The sequence below is a fragment of the Manis javanica genome, chromosome 3 (assembly GCF_040802235.1).
Source record: "Manis javanica isolate MJ-LG chromosome 3, MJ_LKY, whole genome shotgun sequence".
NCBI lineage: Eukaryota > Metazoa > Chordata > Mammalia > Pholidota > Manidae > Manis > Manis javanica.
The window spans coordinates 105238243-105246762 of record NC_133158.1 but is presented as its reverse complement, the minus strand read 5'-3'; positions in this window follow the sequence as shown (position 1 = coordinate 105246762).

The following is an 8520-nucleotide window of genomic DNA, read 5'->3' as shown; positions in this document are numbered from 1 at the left end:
AGCTGGCCTGTGCATACAGTAAAACAACAAATTTGACTGGATCTATACTGTCGGATCTCAACCAAGAATTAGGAGAAGTGCAAGTTGCAGCATTCCAAAATCTTGCGACTATAGACTAACTACTGTTAGAAGAATATATGTAATGTGAACAGTTCCCAGGAATGGGTTGTTTTAATTTGTTTGGTTTTTCTCAAACTATTCAAATTCAGTTAGACAATATCCATCATATCATTGATAAGTTTTCACAAATACCTAGGGTGCCTAACTGGTTTTCTTGGTTTCACTGGAGATGGCTGGTAATTGTAGGTCTGCTTTGGTTATGTAGCTGTATTCCTATTATGTTAATGTGTGTGTGAAATTTAATTAGTAGTTTAAAACCTATACATGCTTAAGTTACTCTACAAGAAGATATGTCAAAGAAATAATCAATCTTCCCATGTTTTCTTCCGTCTGCTACTTCTATAGCTTTTCTTCTTCCTTCCTAATTAAAACCCTTAAGTAGAATTCGTGCCTCATAACAAAATTACCGAGTATCATAATTCCTCCAAGTGGTAAAGATACCTCAAGACAAATGCTGGGCATAAAAGCCACAGGGCATAAATCTGCAAAGAAGTAAAAAGCTAACCTTTTCAAACAATATTGCTTCTCTCTCACTTACCAACTTTACATTTCCCTGTATGGCCCTGGAAGATAACTGGTTAGCCAGAGATGGGTAAGATTCCTCAAGGGAGGAACAACCTAAGACAGGCACAGTCTCAGGGGGGCCATCAGGTGAGAAATTGGGGATCAACAGAGGTGAGGCTTAGAACCTCACCCCACCCCTGTTTTGAGAGTAATCTTCTGCATCTGTGGATGTTTTGTTTCCCTTGTCCAGCTTGGATTAATGCTTAGTCTATCGGCACACACCTGATCATCTACATTTGCTCTCTTTCAGCACTAAACTATGTTTTCTACTTTATCTTGTATCTACCTACCACTTCAGCATTTTATTAAAAATAATAATAATATTAATAATAATAAGGGAGAAATGTGGGATTCACATATAAATCAAGTATAAAAATCAAACGAATATTCATATTTGACCTGATTGTTTATAGTTCATAATGCGTGATCAAAATCTAAAGTTTCTGTGATGACTGCCCTTGTACTGTTCACCATGTAAGAACTTATTTACTGTGTAAGAATTTGTTCACCATGTAAGAACTTGTTCGTTATGCTTCAGAAGATTGGATGGAGACTGTTGAGAATTAGGCTTGGGGTTGATTAATGATTGTGCATTGATCCATGAATATAACAAGATGGTTGTTTTATGCCACTAAGTTTTGTGATGGCTTGTTATGCAGCTATAGTAACTGGAACACAGATGACAGCCCGCAAGTGTCTTAATCTCAGCTTCTTCATTGGTCTAATGATATTACAGCAATAGCACTATCTCAGAGGGCTGCTGCAGGGTTAAATAAGTGTAAAGTGCTTTGAGCTCAGTATGTGTTAGCTTTATATCAATATCATTGTCTGAAAGAGCTTTGATACATGGCTCAGTGTTTTTTAAATGTATCCCTGGATTGCAAGACAAAAACTTGCTCCGCTTGATGTTCTTCATCCTTCACCACACTGCCAGTCTGACCATTCTCTACTCTAGCAGCCAGAGTCCAATCAGGAGACAGCGACTACAAAGTAATTTGAACAGAGAAACTTCAATAAAGGAATTATTTACTACAATGGGGGTTGCAATGCTGAGGGACTGGCGAACAAGAAGTTAAAGAGATGTCTAAAGAATACCAGCAAAGAAGATGCAAGGAGCAGACACTACCCAGAACCCCCAAGCTTGAGTTCTCTTCTCCTCCCTCCCACCAGAGCTGAGGTCCAGACCTCATTAGAGAGGTCATGGCTGTGGCTCAATGAATGGCAAAGAAGTCACTAAGGTGCTGCACTTGTAGAACTTGCTGGAAATCAACCATCTAGGATGCTGGGAAAAATCATTCACAGAAAGCTACACATGCACCTCAAAGCTTATTGCAAAGCCACCCGAGGGAGTGCTAAGGGAAGCTGCTAACCTCTGCGTGTTGCTGGCTGCCATGTGCTATAAGACCCAGGCGCTGAAGAAGTTACCCACATGGCAGGAGCCCCCACCACTGCAGAACCTGACGCCTGAGAAGCCCCACGTGCTGCAGCCATGAACCCTAGAGAAACCTCAAAAGCTTCAGGAGCCTGGTGAGAGGACACACCAGAACCAAGGAGAGAAACCCCTTCCTTCTGCAGTATCTTGCCAGCCCCCACTACTGACCAAGCTGAGGCATGTGTCAGCTGGAAGGAGAAATAGTTATGGGATTCTTCTCCATTAACACAGAGATAATTGGCACAGTCTACCACTTTGGAGACTCAGTTTCCATATGCAGTCTTCTGTATATATGTAGACTTCCATACAACAATGAAACTACCCCACATTTTCACCTAGTGAGATACAGCCCTCTTTCTTACAAGTGGAAAGGTTATTACCATCTCTCCAAAATGAGGAGTACACAGTCCCAACAGTCTATATTAAATACTTCTCAGATTTTGCCATAGTCCCACAGAATATACTGTTACCTAAGGTCTAAACTGTAATATTAACTTTCAACAAATTACATATAAACTTACATATAAAATGAAAATGGAAGGAGAAAATTAAAATGGTTAGTATGCACAAAAATGCCATATATGCGTAATAGAAAGTAAATATGCAAAACTACTACTGTCCTTGTTTTTATAATTGGCCACAAGGATGTTAAGTAGCTGTTAATGAATTTCAAATTGCATCATTTCTTCTACATTTATTAGTTGGCATTCTACTATAAGGAAGGCTATTCTCTTTATGTATTATTTGTTTATTTATATTACTGTGGATTTATGTACTTTTACTCATTGGATTATAATCTATTACTATCATATTTTATTTTGATGATATGCATTTGCTAATTGGAGTCTTTATAAACTAATTCCTAGTCCTTTTGAAAAAAAAAAGTTAAGTGACAAACAACATCCATACGCACACAAAATGTTCGAGGCACATATAGTTAGCTCATGAATCTACAGGTCAGCTCTTTCTGGGTGGCTTAACTGTGCAGTTTTTATTGTCTCAGATAGGTTTGCTCATATAACTAGTGATGAGCTAACTGCCAGGTAGTCTGAATTGTCTTGCTAGAATGGCCCCAAAAGACAACCCAGGGTACGATCTCATGGTAATAAGCAGATGTCAGAAACAAGAAACAAGTGGATGGCATGATCAAACACTCTTCAAGCTCACATCATGTTTGCTAAAACTCCATTGACCAAAAACGTCACAAACCAGTGTCAAGCTGGGGGACTGGGGGTTTGGGAGTGACATTATAATGACCTGTAAGGTACACTACAAAGAGTGTGCATTCAGGAAGAGGTGAGAAGATTCAAGGTTACTAATGCAACCCATCTACTGCAATTATACAAAGCAACTACAAGGGAAAATCAATAATTCTCCATTATGTGCAGATATTTTAACACATTTCTCTCAATAATTGATAGATCCAGCAGAAAAAAAATAAGAAATGAAATATTTGCATAAAGCAGTTAATAAATTTGGATATTTGTAGGGCCTTAGAACACAGAAACATCCACCTTCTTATCCAGCAAACGTGGAACACTTACCAACAATTCACATGTGTGAAGCCACGAAGCCAGAAACAAAGTTCAGATAATTCATATCATTCTCGACAATGAGTTAGGTTAGAAATTTACAAAAGTATAATCAACTATACCAAATAGGTTGAGATTTTTTCTGTAAATACACTTTTACCCATTTATGGTGTAAAGTTCACAATGGAAATTAAATATTACTTAGAACTGGCATTAAAAAATGACATAAGGTCAAAACAGATATGAAGCCAATGAGTACTTAAAAATAAACTACTTAAAGAATTAACTTAGGGACGGAGAATGGATCAAAATTAATGAATTTGATAGGCAACCAAAAGAGATTAGAAAAGGACCAAAAACCCAAGAAAAGAAAGAAGAGAACAGATTAAAAACCTAAAAATGGAGAAAGAATAACAAATATGAGAGGATGCGAAAAGGCACAAACGAATTAAAAGGAAGTAAGTTATGAGAAAGAAAAATTAATCTTTAAAATTTGATTATTTGAAAAGCTGACAAAATAAACTAATCTCTGTAGAAACTATTCAGTAAAAAGAAAACTGTACATATGAATAATTTAAGTAATAGAAGCAGCAGAGATTCAAAATACAGTGGATATGATATAAAACCCTATACAAATATATTTGAGAACAGATAAAATACACAGATTCTTAGAAAATTAAAACTCACCAAAAGCAGACTAGGTATGAAATAAGTAACCTAAACATTTCCAATAACATAGAGTTCTTAAATCTGTAATTTCATATATTCCATTGCAAAAAACATCTCACTCACATGGGTTTGCAAATGAGGTTTACCGATCTTACACAAACTCTTCCAAAAATTAGAAAATGAGAAATTAACCCTAATGCATGCCATCATGAGCCTGGAATAAACTTGAGACTGCAGGGAAATGTGTATGTTTTACTCAGTTTTAATTCAGAGAATAATACTTTCTAGCTTTATTGCACTTCAAACAGGGTGATTCTACATGCCTACGTCCTTTTTTTCTAGTTCTTCAAGGACAGCTCAACAAGAAGGCTGCTTAGGTTTGCTTTCCTTGAGTTTTTACTCTTTGTTGGTTCTTTTCTTTCAGCCTATGGGGACAAAGCAGTGACATTATGCTGAAATACTTATACTTAGTGGCCTGCATTTATTCTAACAAGTTTCATATTCTATTGTTAAAACATATTATTGAGAAACTAGCATGTGATCTCTACTATAGTAAATAATTTTATATATTTTAATTTTTAGAGAAGGTGACCATTTGTTATCTTAAAATACTCCATTCAACTTACATATTATAAACGTCAGCTTATTTATATGTGAATACATTTATTTCTGTACAGTATTTTAAAGGTCATTGCAAATAATTCAGAATAAGCAGAAGCAGTAGTTTGATTTTATTCATTTCTACAGAAGTGTCCCAGGTAATAGAACATGACACAGTAAGCAATGCTATTTTGAACATTTTATTGATTGAATTATTTTGATATTTGGTTATTATTATATAATTCTATTTAAATAATCAGAGACAATCTGAATTTTCAAAGTGATCCTACTCTGTATATTTGCAATTAGATACAGCTCTTAACACATTTAAATAAATCAAGGTTGCCACTGAGATCATGTTTATTCAATAGAAAGAAAAGTGGAGCTTTGTAATTATTTGGTTAGCTAGCAATCAATAGGAGATTACAAACATTGAAGGAATTGAGGGTTAAGGTGGTGCTAAATTGTCTGTTTGGTTATGGTTATTGATCAAGTTAATATAACTGTTGACTCCCTACTTCCTTCTCTAATATACATTCAATTTCAAATGTTTATTTGCTCCTTCAAAAAATGTGCAAATGTTTACGATGACCATGTTGGAAATGATCATTTGGTCATGTGATCATTTGGATATGATCATATACAAAATATGTCATTTTTATGTATCTCTATTTGTTAAGAGAGACTTCTATTTTGTTCTTTTCAATTTTTTCCTTACTTTATGTTTACTCATTGTTCACTACTTTACTCCACTTTTTGATTCACTCATTCCTTCCCTATTTGTCCCTTCACTTTGTTTATCTGGATTTTTGTTATCTTCTCATTTTTTTCCCACTACACTGAGGTCTTCCTCATTCTCAGGTAATACAGTTCAGTGAGATTTCATTGCAAAGAAAGTGAAGGAACAAGCATAGCTTTGATACCACTAACACTTGCCATGTGGTTTGTAGTTCCAGGCCGAGCTAGCTGTTTGCAGGAAATGCAGGTCTCTGCACTCTTTACTATGTTCTCCCTTTGTAATATGGAAAGTCAAAAATCCTCCAATACTTGATTAAAATCGAGCTTAGTGTTTTAGTTAAAACAAAACTTCTTTGTAACTCATAACCGAGTAGTAACCTTCTAGTGCATAAGTCTTGCTGTATTACTCTACCTCTGCTCCATGATTGCAATTTTCAACTCATTTTGACATTTGGTTGGCTTCCTAGTTCTCTCCCAAAAACAGAGAAGCTACAGATTTCTACTGCTTTCTTCAGGTTTTCTTAGAAGGCTGGCAAATATAAGCTTGGGGAAATAAATGTACAGTAAAAGAAAAAGTCCTTTGGCATGATTTTTGACTTCAGAAGTTTTAACACTTAAATCCATCTTTCCTTTTGTTTCTATACCACTGGGTTGAATCCCTGAGGTCTCATTTCCACCCACATGGAATTAGAGCCTAAGGTGTTTGAAGGTATTTTATTATATTCTATTTACTCATGTTAGTCAAAATAAGATAGAGTGTGCTCTCACTTGGTTCATATAGGTTGCTTCTTTTAAAACACATTTTAAACACATTTATACTTCAATGAAGATGGCATGACAATCACAAAATTAAGAAAATATGGTGAAAAGTTGATTTTTATAGAAAAACATTCTCATCATCTATTCTAATAGTGGGATATAGATCTCAGGTGAGTAAAATATTCTATTGAAAATGATATAGTAAAATAAAACTTGTGTCTTTAGGTTTCTTTGTCTTAAGGACTTAAAAAGATCTTTGTGCTTTGGTAAAAAAAAAAAGGAATATATAAAATTGTATCTGAACAAACCTTACAGCTTAACAAATAGTATATTCTCTTTGAGAAAGAAATCATGCTGTGTTCAGATCTGAATCTCTTAAGTTCACTTTTTTCCCTTTATATCTTGAGGATCTTATCTTTCTTGTGGATTCCATTATAATTCATGCATAAATGCATGAGTTTCCCTAAATCTTTATCCCTATCTCTTATGTGCAATGCAGGCTCTCACTGCATAGAAACCAGAACTAAAAAAATCTATTTCTTGGTGTATTTAAAACCTTGATAATAATAGGCTATTATTACCTGGGTTACAACAGGTTTCCACCACTGTCATGTAACCATAAAAGTGAATGATTTTGTCTGCTGTTCCTCACACTGGCATTCCCTAGTGATCAGTGTATTACTCCACCCCTTCAATTAAACCCACAAACACCTGTTATTACTTCTTTCTATATACCTGCATGGATCTTTCCTTTTACATGACTACTAGGTAAAGCACAGGTTTAAAATCAAACATCCATGGGTTCAAATCCCAGTTCTTTCACTTCTTAGCTATGGTATCATAGGAAGTTGACATTTCCTCTGACTTCTCTCATTTTTCCAGCCTTGGGTATTCTGCAGGAAATGAAGAGATTACTATGATGAAAAAGACTGTGTCATCCTAAATTTATTCTCCCATTTCTTCAAAGGTGTTCACATGGCCCAAGACTTACCAATCTAAAAGAACAGTCATGTTCATAGAGAACACTTCCATTTAAAAAAAATAAGACACGTGATATACCACTGAGATCACATTTGGATTCAAATATTTTTCTTAGGAATTCTGGGACAGATGTCATACCGTTGTGAGAGCCTATTTTTTATTTAAGTATACTTTACTGCATTATTGAATCTAACATGGATACCTCTCTTTATTAAGAAGATAACTTTATAAACAGTAACAACTACTACAAAGTACAGTGTTTTATTGGAGAAACTGATCGTCAGCAAAAAACATCTGACTGCCTGAAACTGTGTGACATTGGGCAAGTTATTTCTTTTCTCTGATCCTCAGATTACACTAAGTAAAATGGAGATAAAAATATTATCTATTGCAGTAAGATCTGGGGATATTTAAATGTGAAAACACATGAAAAGAACTTAGCTGGTGACTAGCAAAAGTGAGGGTTTAAGAAATGTTAACTATTACTATTATAGGAGCTTTATTCTTATTATTTAAAACATGGAATAATTAAAACCCCAGTATTCTTCCTCTTGAAGAACTTCAGCTTGCCTGTCATAATTTTATTTTATTGATGTATAGCTGATATACAATATTATATTGGCTTCAATTATACAGCATAGTGACACAACAGTTACCTACATTATTAAATGCTCATCCCAGCTAGTATAGTTTGTGTCAGCATATAAACTGGACAGAATTATTGAATATATTCTGCATGCTGTAGTTTCATCACCATGACTAATTTATATTATGACTGAGATTTTGTGTGTCTTTATCCTTTTCATCTATTTTGGCCACCCATCTTACCCCTCTCCCATGGAAGTCACCAGTCACTTCTCAGTGTCTGTGAGTCTATTGCTGTTTCATTTATTTGTTTTGTTTGCTTTGTTTTATTTCTAGATACCACGTAGAGGTGAAATCAGGTAGTATTTGTCTTTTTCTGCCTGATTTATTTCACTTAGCATAATACCTTTAGGCCCATCCATGTTGTCACAAATGGCAATTATTCTTTCTTTTTTATGGCTGACTAATATTCCATTATAAATAATGTACCATCTCTTTTTAGCCATTCATCTATAGATAGACATTTCACTTGCTTCTATA